General features: G+C 40.6%; 1 protein-coding gene across 2 annotated transcripts in view; it reads right to left on the bottom strand.

Moving 5' to 3' along the window:
* Window positions 1-16986, bottom strand: part of RAB30 (RAB30, member RAS oncogene family) — an 89581-nt gene that overhangs the window by 50368 nt on the left and 22227 nt on the right. Inside the window, exon 1 of one of the 2 annotated variants that reach the window (XM_010973439.3) lies at window positions 5459-5764. The exons of the other annotated variant lie outside the window; for it this stretch is intronic. The gene's annotated coding sequence lies outside the window, so the exon portion shown is untranslated. Of the gene's footprint in view, window positions 1-5458; window positions 5765-16986 lie in introns of those variants that run through there. 2 annotated transcript variants of the gene reach the window in all.

Consider the following 16986-nt stretch of genomic DNA (forward strand, 5'->3'; position numbering starts at 1 on the left):
CCGTGCTCTGTAAGGAGGATGGGGACTCCTCCTAGGGGGCGGGGGGGACACAACCATGGGAAAACCTGAAGATGCTGTCCCAGGCAGACAGCCCGCCCAGATCAAGCTATGGGGGAGGCTCAAACGGAACACTCTCCATCCCACATTCACTTTCCTGGAAGTTTCTTGTTGTTGACAGTTTTATTAAGCTATAACTCACATACTCAATTCATCCTTTTCAAGTGTGCAATTTAATGGTGTTTAATATATTCACAGAGTTGTATAACCATCATCACTGGAGTGGTTCATTAAGCTATAATATTAAGCTTTATTAAGATGTAACTCACATACTCAAGTCACTCTTTTAAAGTGTACAATTTAGTGACTGAAACATTATGCTGTATACCAGAAATTGACACAGCATTGTAAACTGACTATACTTCAACTAAAACAAACAAACAAAAAACAACAAAAATAAATAAAATAAAATAAAATAAAATAAAATAAAAGGTACAATTCAGTAGTGTTTAATATATTCACAAAGTGGTACAAGCATCACCACAATCAATTTTAGGACAGTTTCATCACCCCAAAGAAAACCCTATACCCATTAGCAGTCGCTCCACATTCCCCCCCACTTTCCAGCCCCAGGCAACTACTAATCTATTTTCTGTCCCCATAGATTTGCCTATTCTGGACATTTCATGAAATGTATAAATGAAATCATACACTATGTGGTATTTTGTGAGTGGCTTCATTCACTTACCATAACGTCAAAGTCTCAACAGTTTTTATTATCCACCCCACCACCCTCCAAACTTAATCAGAAGCAACACAGCCAAGGATCACATTCAGACTGACATCCTGGGAGAGCCACTAACAAAGATACAGACCACAGCACACACACAAAAGCAACTTGAAGGAAACAGCTACTCTGCAGTGGGGTGGGGACTACCATTAATATTCTCACAAAAATGAAATAAAACTGTACCCATGAAACAAAAATAGGATCCCATAAAAAGGAAACACTAAAAAAAAAAAAGAGAGAGAGAGAGAGCTCTTAGAAATTGACAACTTAATAGCAGAATTTTTAAAACTCAATAAAAGGATTGAAAGATAAAGTTGAGGAAATCTTGAGAATAAAAATTAAAAAATAAAGATACAGAAAACAGGAGAGAGAAGTAACGTACATTCCACAGAACCAGTACAGGGGGATGAAAAAGAGAAATTTCCAAAAAAACAAAATAGAAAAAAGAAAGAAAAATTGTAACAATATAGTAATTCAATAAAACTTGGAAGAACTGGGGGGTGCAGGTGGCTAGGTAAAAGGGTCCAGCACACCAAAGACAGCATGAAATTTCTGTGAAATTTCAGAGAACTGCAGACAGAGAAAATTCTATAAGCTGTCAGAAAGGAGAAATCAAACAGAATGTACAAAGAATCAGAAACCAGAATGCTTCCAATTTCTCAACAGCATCAATAAAAAACAAGAAGACATTGGAGCAGTATCTTTAAAATTCTGAAGGAAAATGATTTCCAACTTAGAATGAGATCTAAGAACCCAGTCAAACTGTTGATCAAGTATGAGAATAGAACACAGACATTTTCAGGTATCTGAGATCTCAGAAATTCACACTCCATGAACCTTTTCTTAAGAAGCTCCCGTAGGATGTCTTTCACCAAGCTATATACAAGCAACAGAGGACCTGGTAGAGTCAGGCAACAGAGGACCCCAAGAGGGATACCACATGAAGAAGCCAGCCAGACCAGAGAAGCGTAACTCAAGGGGCAGACGTGCTGAAGACAGTCATCACCAACAACCCCACTGCCATTAAACCCTCTTTGGTGTTGTTGATCCAAATATTTTAAGTATATGATTATAAAGTTTTCAAACACAGTCAAAAGTAGGCCCCTGATACCCATCACCCAGATTCAACAATTATGAACATTTTGGTCTGTTACCAGTCCATCCTCTTTTTTTTTTTTTCATTGTTTAAATATTTTAAAACAAATTCCACATAGTATCATTTCACCTCTGTATACTCCAGAACCTATCTCTATGTTCCCATTTTCTAACATCACAATACTATTATCACACCTAGAAAAATTAACAGTAATTCCTTGATATTGGTCCATAATAAAATTTCCCCAACATCTCAAAAATGCCTTTTTATAATTAGACTGTCATGGATTGAACTGTATCTCCCACCCTTCAAAAAAAGTTTATGTGTTGTACGCTGGTATATCTCAGAATGTGACTGTAACTGGAGATAGGAGTTTTAAAGAGGTAACTAAGTTAAAATAAGGCCTGTACGGTAGGCCCTAATCTACCTGGACTGATGTCCTGATAAAAAGAAAGGAGATTAGAACGTACAGAGAGACACCAGGGCCACATGTGTGCAGAGGGATGACCATGTGAAGAGGCAGCAGAAGGCAGCTGTTGGCCAGCCTCGGAGAGAGGCCTCAGAGGAAACCAACCCTGCCAGCACCTTGATCTTGGGCTTCCAGCCACCAGAACTATGAGAAAATAAATTTCTGTTGTTTAAGCCAGCCAGTCTGTAATAGTCAGTTACGAAAGTTGTAGCAAACTAATATATAGACTATCCAAATCAAAGTAAGGTTCATACATCTACATTTGATTATGATTTTTAAGTCACATTAATTTTTTTTTCATGCTGTTGACTTGCTGCAGAAGCCAAGTCAGTTGTCCAACACTCTGAATTCATATGTTTGTTTCCTTAGAGTGTTATTTTTTATTTTTTTAACTTTCATTTTTTATTGAAGTGTAGTCGATTCACAGTGTTAATTTCAGATGTACAGCAAAGTGAGTCTGTTATACATATACATACATACATATATATTTTTTCTTTTCTATTACGGCTCATTACAAGAAACTGAATATAGTTTCCAGTGCTATACAGTAGGTCCTTGTTGTTTATCTATTTTATATATAGTAGTGTGTATCTGTTAATCCTGAACCTTAGAGTGTACTTCAGTTTGTCATCCTTTCTCCCATCTTTCCAATAAATCAAAGTTAGCTCTGTAAGAGAGTAAGTCCTAAAATTCTCATGAAAGAAAAAACTTTTTTTTCTATTTCTTGATTTTATGTCTCTATGAGACAATGGATGTTCATTAAACTTATTGTGAAAATCACTTCCTGGTGTATGTAAATCAAATTATTATGCTGTACACCTTAAACTTACACAGTGCTGTATGTCAATTATATATCAATAAAACTGGAAGAAAAGAAAGAAATTTGCAAAAGTCTAACAATGTGTTCTGGCCAATTTCTTTTTGTTTTGGAAAACACAGTTTTTATTTATGTTAACATATGATTCATTTATTAACATTATGTTGAAATAAGTTAATAAATTTGGAAGAAAAAAGTTACTTCTAGAGGCTTGATTGATTTAGCAGTGAACTTTAAGGTGAACATATTCCATGGTGGTACTGCATACTCTCAAAAAGAGGTTAAAAAGACTTGACAAGAATGACAGGTAAACTCGGTTGAGACTCCTTTCTGACTCTGTTGGCCTTGACCATGTGCTAATGAAGTATCTGCTCATCCCCTCCATGCTGGCCATCTGGGTTAGCTGACGGCATTCACTTCATCCCATGGAAGAGTTTTGCTTTGACCTACTCCCTGAGACCTGGAGGTAGGCCACCAAGAAACCAAAAAGAGAAAAGATATAGCAGTCCATTCTCTGTGACCAATTGCTACCAGATGTCCAGGACCTGGCCCACTCTACAGCCCCATCAGATGCCCAGGTCGTGGTGAGCCTTGTTTTTCCTGGGATTCACTCACAACCTTGCACACTGACTTCCCCATTAGGACCTTTAGTAAACCCCCAGGGCAGCTAAAGCCAGGCTATGAACCTGAGTCCATTTAATTTATTTTTCCATCTACTAGTGGCAATGTTGCTCTTTTTTTTTTTTAACAAAGCTTGCTAGATTTGTGCTTGCTCCTTTGTTTTAAAAAAAACTAAACAACGTATACTTTTGTAATACAACAATGAGTGGTTAAATCATAAAGAAAAGTAAGAGGATGATCAACATAAGAATCAGGATCACCACAGCCTCAAGTGAGAAGAAAAGGGGTCAGGATTTTGGGACAGAGGGTCCCAAGCAGCTTCTAAGGGACCCATAATGTTCAATTTGATAAGCTGGATGGTGGATACACAATTTTCACTTTATTGCTCTTTAACTATAAATATATATTTAAAGGATTTTTCAGTAAGTTTGGTAGGTTTCATATTAATTATTTTTTGTGAGCAGTCCACTGCGGCTAGAACACAGGGTTTGAAGAGCAGAGTCAAAGGAGAAAAGACTGGAAGTGGAGTTAATTCTGAAAGCAAATGGGAGCCTCGTTGATGCTCTCTTGGGTGTATCATCAAGGACATTTATATCCAAGATCAATTAAAACGGCTTTCTCACAACCTATCCATTATTGAGAATAATAGATAACTTTTTTTTTCTACTAAGCTGCATGAAGATGAATCATCCAACATTGTAAGCCTCTCACTGGGAAACATAATAATATGGTTTTGATGTATTTTTCCAGTGAAAGGAGATTCAGCTTGCCCTAGGGAACACATTTGCCTCAAATTCTTAAAAGACACAAAGCTGAGAAGGATGCAGAACAAATGTTTTAGATGACAGAACTGGGCTGTATCTTGGTGAGCTGGAGGGACAGGTCAAATCGAGCCCAATTTATATGAACATCAACCATCTATGGAGAACATAGGATAGGCCAAGAGTTTAACATAGTTTATCTCATTTAATCTTCACAACCCTACTGGGAAGCTGAGACCCAGGGAAGTAACTTGCCCAAGGTCACAAAGCAAGTCAATAGCAAAGTCATGATTCTGAACCCAGGTTTTCAGATTTCAGTTTCAATCTCAAGTGAGATTTCTTCAGCTATCTGAAATTAACATTTGAATAAGTTCCTCCTGTGTAGCACAGGGAACTATATTCAATATTTTGTAGTAACCTATCCTGAAAAAGAATATGAAAATGAATATATGGATGTATATGTATGATTGAAACATTATGCTGTACACCAGAAATTGACACATTGTAAACTGACTATATACTTCAATAGAAATAAAAACAACAGCAAAAACAAAAAAATGAATCTTTACTCTAATGCAGTCTATCCCTCTCAGAGAACTGCCATTTAACCCCAACCCCTTGGGCCTATGAGGGTATCAGCATCTCAGAAAAATGATTCAACCAGACTGATTTCATTCGTTAAACATCTGGAGACCCTCTAACAGCTGCCCAGAAACCTTGATCTGCCCCCAGGAGCAAGTCTGTCATCAGGAGTGAGGATTCTCCCTGCTACCCATTCCCAGCTCAGTTATGTCTGCCTCCCCACTGGTCCTTAAGGATTTGCAAAGCTCAAGTTCTGCACTTGTAGATGGGTGTTCCTTATCACAAAGGCTGCTGAGCAAAACCCCTTAGCCAGCCTGTCCCTCACCTGCAGTTTTCTCTCGTCCTCAGGGCCACTGTGATTTGATGGGTGTGTGCGGCTGAGAGCCAGCACAACGGGCTCCAGTGCGTAGTCACAGCCAATGGAGCAATCCCGAAAGACAGCAAGAGAATTTTAATGAAAACCAGAAAACGCCTGGCTGCTCAGTCCAACTGCAGCCCAGGCTCCCGCCAGCCCCTCCCCCAGCAGCTAAGAATCCCGGGGCCAGCTTCGCCCCAAAGAGAAGGGAGGAAGATCCACTTTGTATTCAGCCACTTGCCAGGGTCATTTAGGTGAGAGGGAAGGCACATGCTAATTACAACAGGACCCAGGGACCCTGAGAAGCACAGGGTGTGGCAACAGCAGATCTGAGCCAACAGATTATGAAACAGTCATTTAAAAAAAAAAAAAAAAGCCTCTTTCCTTCTGCCAAAGCTGTCTGAACACAGCTGCATACAAGGCTAGTGAGGAATCTTAACATGCTTAAAGGGACCGTCTTTCAAATACTCGGGAACCAAAGAGGAGGAAACAAATATTTTGATCACTTACTATGTGTCAGATGCTCTGATCTCATTCCACTTTGACTATGAGGTGGGATTTATAAACTGCATCTAACAGATAAAAACACTGACTCACAGAGGTTAGATAGCACACAGCTGGCAAGTGGGGAAGCAAGACTCAAAGTTCAATATGGGTGAGGCTGATCAGAAATAAACTCAAAATCCTGACCTGTGTGGCCTAATAAGAAGAATGATCATTCACTGAACATCAGCTGTGTGCCTGGAAGTAAGCTAAGATTCTGTACACACTATATCAGCTAATCCTCACAACAACCAGACAAGATAGGGGTCATTTATCATCCCTATTTTCAATGAGGAAACTAAGGCCAGATGCTAAGTAACTTGGCCAATGTCATGACACTGCCAGGATTGGAACCCAGGTCTACCTAATTCTAGAGCACCCCCATGTGAAAACACTCACCCTGACAGCCTACAGAGGGGAACCACAGAAGCCATTATGCTCAAGCAAGTTGCACAGAGACCTCTGCCCCCTTCCCAGCAGGTAATCCACGTTCCAGGGTTACCTGTCAGTTCCTTCCAGCACTCCTCAATGAGGGCACGGAATTACGGCTTTGAGAAGGCTGACAGTGCTGTTTCCACCTCCCACAGAGCATGGGCTCTGCTGACACTGTGTGCGTGTGAAGGGGAAGGCCACCACCACGATGGTGCAGCCATCGGCTCCTCTCCACAGGCTCTGCTCCGTAGACCCACACACCTCACAGCGAGCCCCCGCCCCCCACATCCCCATCAACAGCTCACAGGCCTATTTTGTATTCCTAACAGGAGACCATGTGCCTTCTCTTAGAGCAACTGTGATTTCCCAAGGGAGACTACCGTCTAGACAGAGCATCCTAATCCATCTTGACGAGAGATGGGCCACACAGTGTCAGGTTTGCTCATTTCATTTTTTGGGGTCTGTGTTCAGCAGCCCAGTGAAGGCCCTGGGCTTAGCACCTCTGGGTTATCAGACTGAGCATCACTCAGTACAACAGCTGATATCCAGGGTTGGAACTGTTTTCCCAGCCAGGTAAGTGTTACCTGGGGTTGGGGGGGTCGCAGGCACCTTACACCCAGCGTGTGGGTCACGCACACACAGGCACACCATACAGTCCCATTAATCAGGCTGAAACTTGACAGAGCTCTTCTCCACATGTTCACAATTAAGCACCAGGATTGGAGGAGGACTGAACACCTAATACGTGCCGGGTACTGTGGCAAGCACCTTCATAGATGCTATCTCTTTTTTCTTTCCTCCTTGGAGGTTTTGTTTTATTAATTTTTTTTTTACTGAAGTATAGTTGGTTTAAAATGTCGTGTCAATTTCTGGTGTACAGCATAATGTTTCAGTCACACATGAACATACATATATTCCTTTTCATATTCTTTTTCATTACAGATGACTACAAGATACAGAATATCTTAATTAATCTTCACCACATGCTGTGAGGTAGATAAGATGGCTATCATACAGATGTGCCACCCAAGGACCAGAGAGGTAACACAATTTGCTCAAAGTCACACAGAAAGTGGCAAAGCTCAGATTCAAATGCATTTTTAATAGAACTCCAACATTCAATCATGAGGCCATGCACTTATTCCTCAGATATCTACCGAGCACCTTCTCTGGACAGCTACTATGCCACTGGGAGAAGATCCCACTGCTAACTTGTAGTGCAGATCCAGTCACCAAAGGACTTACATTCTCATGAGCAGAGAAGATGAGGTGATCAGAAAGACAGGTACTGGGTGATGAGATTAGGACCTCCGGTGAGGGATCAGGGCAGGCTGCTCTGAAGCACTTTAGCTGAGACCTGGAAGATGGGAATGAGGTGGGCATTTGCAAAACTAGAAGATGAGTGCAGGCAGAAGGAACAAGAGGGGCCAACGCCGTCTGCAGGAAAAGGCTTGGCGTGTCCAGAGAATATGAAAGACGCCAGGGACAGAGGCTGCATGAGCAACAGGGAAGAAAGAACATGAGATGAGGCAGGGCCTCGCTGACCACAGAAGAGTTTGGATTTTGTTGGAAGGTCAACAGGAAATCAAAGAACAGTTTGACTTAAAGGAGTGATGTGACCTGCTCTGTGCTTTAAAGAGACCATTCTGGATGCTGTGTGGAGGAGGGAGTGCAGGGCGGGGGCAAGAGTTAGGGATCAGGGGAGAGATGATGGTGGCTTGGACTGGGATGATGGTAGTAGAGATGGATTTTATATTTGGAGACAGGACTGAACAGGCTTGCTGGTGGACTGTATGTGAATGGGGAAGGGAATAAACTCCTGGGTTTCTAGCTTGAACAACTGGGTAGATGGTGGTACCATGGATTATGAGAAAGACTAGATGAAAAGCAAAATGCTCATAAGATAGACATTCTTTTTATTCCTATCACACCAAGAAGGGCAAAAAAAGTAGATCCAGTTGTGTTCATGCAGGGGAAGTTGTGAATTAAAGACCTGAAGCTACTTAACCTGGTGAAGAGAAGAAGTTGGGGGTGAAAATGGAGAGTCAATAACAAGAATCTGAAAGATTGCCTTTAAGAAACAGGGGTTCTAGTTACTTCATGGCCATCCATCGCTGCCACAGGAAACACAGGAACAGAACTTAGTTACATGTAAGGAAGGGCTGTCTTATGGTCAGAGCTGTGGAAAGTGGAGTGAGGTACCCCGAATGATGACAACTTCCCTGTCCCTGGAAGTCTTAAAGAATAAACCAGATGACCCCCTGGCTAGATTGTTATGGAATTCAATAACTGGTGGGTAAATCTTCTAAACCTAAAATCTTTCCAAGCCCTAGAATTCTGTGGTTTTAATATAAAAATCTTTATTAACCTGACCTTTAGGACTGGAGTCTGCCAAACAGGTCAGAGCTTCCATGGTATGTCCTATCTTCTAGAAGGTAAATAAGAACAGCATTAGCTTGTTTCATTCACTATAAAGTGACTCCTACTTTACTGCTAAGTGTCATACAAAATGATGAAAGGCTTTCTGCTTAGGCAAAAGGCACACGCTACAGAATCAGATATCCTAGATCTGCAATTTATTAGCTCTGTGACATTTGGCAACGTATTTAAATCCCCTTTGTCTCAGTTTCTCTCTTTGCAAAATGGGAAAAACAATGCCTAATTTAGGATGCTTGTTGTAAGGACCTGAGTCCAGCGTCTGGCACATTACGGTAAGAATAATAATGACAACTAACATTTATTGAACCATTACTATATGCTAGGTATGTGCTCTCTGAATTGTGTGCGTTTTTGCCATCAAATCCTTACAACAGCCCAGAAGGTCAGCACTTAATACCCTGTATACAAAATTATAAAATCAATTCTGGAGGTTAAGTAAACTACCCAAGAGTCATACAGCTAGTAATTGTTCAAATTAGGAAAAAAATAAGCAAATAAGCAAACTTCAACAAAGGCTTTTAAAGATAAAGACAACCATATTTCAACAATGTGAAAAAATGTAAACTGTTAAATTTCACAAACAATTCAATTCATTTAATAAATATTTATTGCCATATCAATGAAAAATTGAATGAATAAATGACTCCAACAAGCATTTACTGAGTTCCTACCAGGCAGAGCATCAAGAAACTAAGGTTATAGAGAATTTACATCCATTTAATTAAGAATCTGTCATTAAAGCCACAATCTTCAAACTGCAGGGAAATTACCAACAGAATGAACCACAGTCCATGAAAAAGGTTCTAAGAAATGTCACTCTCATACAGATCAAAAGAAGTTGGAATTACTGTTGTTTTCTCTTTGGGAAGTCAAAACTGTTAGAGGGATTGTCAGAGCAGGGGGCAGAAGACTAAGAGCACACAATAAATGGAAGCCAAGGGAAGAGAGAATCTCAAAGAAAAGGCGAGTAAGACTTCCAAAGGAAGCAGAAATCTCAGAGAACAAAGGCTGACTTAGTAACTCGGAGCTTGCTGATGAACTTCACTAGAGTTGTGGGGAAAGAAACCAAGTCGCAGAAGGCATTTGGATGAGTGGGTTAAGGAGGAAGAGGAGGCAGTCTTTTAAGAAGTCTGGGGATAAAAAGGAGAGGGACAAATAGCAGCCTGGGGAGAAGCAGAAGGACTACTGATACAATGGAAGGTTAAGGAGCAAGAACCAAAAGAGGAGGCTGAAGACAAAAGACAGATGGAGGAGATACAAGAAAGAAATCGAGAGGACCAGACTCTGGGGAGTCAAGAGGGGTGGGACAGAATGCAGAGGGAAAGGCTACCCTTGGGAAAGGAGAGGTGTCACCTTCTGCTCTGGGACAGGAATCGAGGAGGAGAGACTGGTGTATGGACATTCTGAAAGATACTCTGAATCAAGCTGGATGGGTACAGAGAGTGATCAAGTTAGATAACACCATTTTGAGCCTAAAATGATACTTATTTTCTCGGGCCACTCATAAACTGGTATTGAAAAAGACAACCATCATTCGGGTATAAGTTCTATGCAGTTAAAAATCAGTCTTATTGAGATATGCTCATATTCTGTTTCCTAATCTGGGCATTATTACACTGGTGTGTATAGTTTGAAAATTTCATCAAGCTATACACTTAAATATGCACTTTTCTGCACGTACATCACACTTCAGCAAAAAGTTTTTATAAACCAATCATTATACAACTCCTGCACTCTGTCCAGTTTTTAAAAGAGTAACTCAAACTATATATTCTTTCCAACAGGCAACATCCCTTACCATCTTTTAGATTTGCCATAGCACTAAATTCAAGACTAGACACACAGTAGGTATCTAATAAGTATATGCTGATGTGATTGGAAGAACTTCAGCACGAGATGTTCAGACCTAATACAAACCTACCTACAGGAGATGGCACCTTTATGATTGCAAAGTCTTGCAGACACCACCTTAGCAGTGATTACACTGAGTATCACCAATAATGGGGTAAACTAACACTATGTGCCTCCGCTTGTGAAGCAATGGAAAGTATACAGTATCAGCTATTTAGAATTCTTACCAAAAACGGCTAACCTGAAAATAATCATGGAGAAGTAGACCAATTCAGATTGTGAGATATTCTTAAGAAAACAGGCATGGAGTCTTAAAAAATATCAATTTCATAAAACACAAAAAGAGGAGAGATTTTTTTAAAAACTTAAAAAAAAGAGTAAGAAAGACTAAAGATACACACCTAAATTTAATGTATAGTCCTTGATCAGGGGGTTGGGTTAAAAAAAGTAACAGTTATTAACATTATAAAATTAACATTATTTTTAAAAAAATTTTTACATTCTCTTTTAATTGAAGTATAGTCAGTTTTGGTGTCAGTTTCTGGAGTACAGCATAATGTTTCAGTCATACATATACATACATAGATTCCCTTTCATATTCTTTTTCATTAAAGACTATTACAAGATATTGAATATAGTTCCCTGTGCTATACAGTAGAAACTTGTTGTTTATCTATTTTATATATTGTAGTTAGTATCTGAGAATTTCAAACTCCCAATTTATCCCTTCCTACCCCCTTACCCCACTGGTAACCATAAGTTTGTTCTCTATGAATGTGAGTCTGTTTCTGTTTTGTAAATAAGTTCATTTGTGTCTTCTTTTTTTTAGATTCCACATGTATGTGATATCATATGGTTAAAATTAACATTACTATTAATATTATTTGGACAATAGGGGTATGATAGATTGTTTGCAAAAATGCCTGCAGTTGTTCACTCCCTGTACTAATGCCCTTGAGCGATACGACTTTGCGGTTCCTCCCTCCAAAAGGAGCTTGTGACTTGCTTTGGCAAAAAGACTGCAACAGAAGTTAGGCAGTGCCAGCTTCCATCCTAAGCCTCAGAAGGCTTTGCACACTTCCACTCTCTCAGAATCTGCCTGCGTGCCATGGGAATAAGTCTGGGCTCTACTACTAGAGGTTGAGAGACCCTATGGAGCAGAGACAAGCCGTCCAAAGTGACGCAACATAGACCAGCCAGTCCCTAGTGAATCCAGCACTGACTGCAGACTTCGAGGGGACCCAGCCAAGATCAGCAGAGCCAGATGCACATTAGGAGAACCACCCCATTGACCCTCAGAATTATAAGCAATAATAAATAGTGGTTGTTCAATGCTTGCAAAAATTTATGCATCTGTACTCTAAATCTATGCACCAAAATGAATACCTCTTTTGTGTTAAGGCAGTGAGATTGTGTATGGGTGTGTGTATTTGACATTGTCTTTACAAGGAAAACTATTAAAATAAAAGACCTAACCCAATAAATAAGTGAATGAGTGAATGAATGAATGAATGAGTGAATAGTGGTTGTTTTAAGCCACAAAGTTTTGGCATGATTTATTATGCAATGAAAGGGAACTAACTGATGGAAAGTGAGATTTAAATATAGACTGTACATTATACAATACTGTGGAATCAATGTAAGTTTCTGGGGCATGATAATGGTATTGTGGTTATGTGGAAGGATGTCCTTATTTATACTTAGGAGATAAATATTGACGTATTTAGAGATAAAGTATTATGACGTCTGCTCCCCCAGAACCATAAATGTGCATATATAGAGAAAGCAAATGTGGCAAACTATTAACAATTAGTAAATGTGAGAGTTTTTGACTGTTCTTTGCACTAATCTGCTCATTTGAAATTTTTCAAAATAAAAAGTTAGAAAGAAAAATTACACACCGATCTCCAGAACATGGTGACACTGAATATTTATCTGGTAACCCAGCACACCACCATACAGTGAACAGATCCTTCTCATCCTTTTTTTTGCCATCCTCCCCCTCCTACCCCTTTGTACTGGAAGCTGTACTGCCGCTGAAGGGGGAGGCAGAACAGACAGAAACTGCAGTAAACCAGAGGTATGCCCTACTATAGTTAAAAAAAGATCCATTCATAGATAACAAATGTTTAAAAGTAGCAAGCAATCACTGAGTGAGGTCTTCTCCCAAACATAATCAGAAAAAAAATTGTGGCGGGTTGGCTAGAGCATGAAAAGAAAAAAGCTTTGGCAAGAAACATGGGCAGGTCTTTGAATTATTTTGTGTTAGGAAACAAATATTCATGTGTTCCTCTATTTAAAGGGATTTCTCAAACGCCTACGAATGAGAAGAATATCTTGTATTACATCTCTCCCCGCTGAAAATCCCTTAGGATTCTTACCAATAGAGCCAAAATCTGTTTTTTCACAACCGGATGAAAGCCTCCTTTATTTAATTTGAATTTTCCTCCAAGTGATATGCAGCAATTATTAACACCGTGTATTAACTTATATGAACTAACCCAGGGACCTAAATTCAAAGGATATGGCTTTCTGAGCTGAAATCCAAGGGCCTCAGCTTTCCTATGCCTTACAGAGGATGTCTGCTTACAACGAACAGCAAACAAAGCCCACACTGTTCTTTATATAAAAAACCAGTAATTTAGGTAGAGCAATTAATTTTTTCGATCAATCTCTACAAATCTATTAAAATGTCTTTTCCAAAAAGACAAATCAAGCATTCCCGTGTGTTAACCATTGTCAGGTGAGGAAAAAAAAAAAAAAGCCTTATATAAGAAAGGAAAGAAAATGGCTCAAGGTACTGTACCTTTAATGAGTCAGTTGTTCTCATCCGTCAAAACTGAAAGTTTAATGCAGCAAAGATATTTGTTTCAGGCGTTATTTGGCTCAAAGCCAAATCCATGCCCACTTTTTTTTTTTTAAACAGAATCCCTCATTTCTCTAGCCCACAAACCCCAGGATGCCTCAGACTATAGTTTGAAACCACAACTTCAAATTAAAATGGTTGTGCAAAAGGAAGAAGGCACCACACGCAGAGAGCATCATCCAATGGGCTCCACAAACTTCATCCCAGTCCCGGAAAACAACCAGGCTGCCATGCCATCAAGGAACCTCTGATGTTCAAAGAGAATTCTACTGTGCACATTAATTCTCAAAACTGTCTACTGACACTGTAAAGACAGCTGCAGAACACAGACTTTCCTGGCCCATAGCTGCATGTTAGCGTATCTGTCTGATGAAAAGACTAGACAACAGCAGACCTGGGCATGGTTCTAGCTCAGCCACTGAGTTCCCATTCACTTGACCCTAGAAGTGTTAACTGCTTAAAGCATGGATTGATTGATAGACTAATTGATTCACTTATTGTGCAAACAACTGTTGAGCAAATTTTAGACACCAAAACCAGAATGGCGAACCACCGATGAAGGAGACAGGGCCCCTGCCCACAAGGAGCTCCTAAGCTAATGGAGAAGCACAGTCCAAACACTTAGATGAGCCGGAGTAAAGGGTCTGAGCAGGTTTAAGCACTTGAGCCTGGACTTGAATCCTAGCTCTGCCACTTGGCTGGGTGACTTTGGGCAAATTTTTTTTACATTCTTTAAGCTTAGTTTCGCAAGCTGTAAAGTGGGGATGGTAATCGTACCTTTTATGTTGAGTTATTGTCAGAATTAAATGAGATATATGTATTCTCTATATACGGCAATAAATTTTCAATAAATGTTGGCTATGATTATTATTCTTTATTATTATCTGGGTGGTTGTACTAGATATCTTTTTAGGTTCTTTACAACCCTGAGACTCTATGAATTAGCTGTGACCCAGAGTAAGAAATTTAACATGCCTGGATCTCACACTCTATCTGTTAAATGAAAGGGTACAGCTAAGGCATCTCTAAAATCCCTTCCAGCTCTAGAATAATAAAAGGCTCTACAGCTGAGTGCCCATGGTTTCATGTATGTCCCAGCATCACTGAGATAAACTGGCACAACAAAGCAATTGCTAAATAAACCGTCTTTCTCTGGTTCCTTTAATCTCATAGCCTACCTGTGCAGATATAGGATGTGCACAAGGTGTCAGCCCCCAGAAAGAAAAATAAGCACGTGCAGGGGAAGCCAGATCCTCGTCCCCGCCCTTTAGGCTGGGTAGTGTCTTCCAAAACTCAAGTAGGGGAGGTGCAATGAATGAGCAGACTCATTCATTAACCCACACGAGCATCCCACATACTGAGGGAGGAGAGCCTTTCTGTGCTCCCACGGCACCCACAGTTCATCCCCATATGCCACACCCCACATTGCCATCTTACCTGCCTGCACCAACAACCAGGCAGATTTGAGTGCTGGGACTTTGTCATGCTAACTTCGCATCCTCAGTCCCAAACACAGTGCTTGGAATGTGGTAGGCACCTAATGACTTAATAATTAACTAAAATTCATACTTCCCATAGGACCCAAAACGATAAATCTGCCAAGTGACTAGGCATTTTGAGGTGTGGGCCTAAACCTCTGGGGATCTTTTACAAGGGTCACCAATCCAGTAGTGTCAAGAAGAAGTTGTGTGACCCTGGGCGGTAGGGGTGGGGTTAGGCAGGGATCATTTCAATCTCTGGCTCTGTTTCCTCTTTAATGAAACGAGGGGGATGGATTTGATCAGGGGGTGACAAATTATGGCTCATGGGACAAATCCAGCCTATGGTCCACACATACCCCTCCAGTTTAGAATGATTTTGACATTTTTAAAGGGTTATAAAAGCAAACAATATGCATTAAATAATATACATCTGAGCTCCCCTAAGCCTGTGTGGGTCTCTAAACCTAATATACTTACTTTTCAGCCCTTTACAGAAGAGCTTGCTGACGCTGGATTAGATGAGCTCTAAGGGCCCTTCAAACCCGGAAATTTCAGCATTCTCATTCTGCTTGAACAGTCCCATCCTGGCTCTGCGCACAGAGCATTCCCAAGTCTGAACCAGTAACACGAGGCACAGCAGGAGCTCAATTGTCATTTGTCTAATTGAGTAAATGGATTCTGGAGCAGTGACCCTAAGAACTAAATCCCCCACCAAGAGGGTAAAGTGGGTCAATGGGTATCAAATGACTGCCTAATGTGTGCCCCCAGCATCGGTTTGCCACAGCAAGGGGACCATGCAGCAGCTCTCCTGGCCCTTTGGGTGACAGCAGCACCCGAACCGGCCCTGAGCTCAGATATCCAGGATTAAGACTCACCTGTTCCACCAAATAAAAAATACATTTAGCCACTCCCTGAACAAACCCCTTGGGCAAATTATAACGCTATCTAGGAGTAGCTATCAGAAACACAGATCATCTGAATAGCCATGGACCCAAGAGAGTAAATCCCATCCAAAATTAGGCATATAGAATAATTTAGCTCACAACATTCTGTTTCTCTTTCCCTCTGTTGTTAAGAATGCATAATACCAAAACAAGGAAATCAAACATTTATGTCAGGGCAGCAAGCCAAGCGAAGTCTAGAATATATGATCCTATTAACACTAATGGAAGTTGGAGCAAGGTAACAGAGACAATAAAGCCGGCCTCCACTCTCACCACACATACTTTTCCAAAATAAACAGCCAGCAATTATACTTTTAATGTTCCTTCTCTGTACATCCATAAATCACTCCTGGGCTTTTATGCCTTTTGCTGATTTCAAAGAATGGGTTTCTGGTTTTGTTTTTTTTTTCTTTCTGGCCTTCACTCTTCCTCTGTATGTTTATAAGGAGTCCTCCTGAGTGGGTCTGGGGGTGCTTTTCTGCACCCCATAACTGAGCATCTCCAGTACCAGTGCAGCACACCCCAACCACATACTCCCTAGTCAGACTGTTCCTCAGCAATTATCAAGTTCATCTGGAGATTCTGCCCCCTCTAGTCTCCTCTAAAGAAGCTGCTTGGAGCCCTCTCTTCCTCCAGCTGACCAGAGAAGTCCGAAGGCCTCCCCACCCAGTGATGAGGTGGATTCATACAGTCTCATTTCCAGCCCCACCCCCAGGCACCATGCTCCAGATATCCTGGCCCAGAAGGGTAAAAAACAACCATCTGTATGCCTCAATGCTTATTTCCAGGCTCTTCAGAAACCAGAGAGAATAGTTTAAATTTGGATTCTTTTCCTGACTCATTAGGTAAACTTCTTCCAACAGCCAGGACAGACAGACACTGACACTCTGCTGACCTCTGTGCGAACTTAAAAAAAAAAAAAAATCCCTTTGCTTCTCAGAG

This window comes from Camelus bactrianus, chromosome 10, assembly GCF_048773025.1.
Source record: "Camelus bactrianus isolate YW-2024 breed Bactrian camel chromosome 10, ASM4877302v1, whole genome shotgun sequence".
Classification (NCBI taxonomy): Eukaryota; Metazoa; Chordata; class Mammalia; order Artiodactyla; family Camelidae; genus Camelus; species Camelus bactrianus.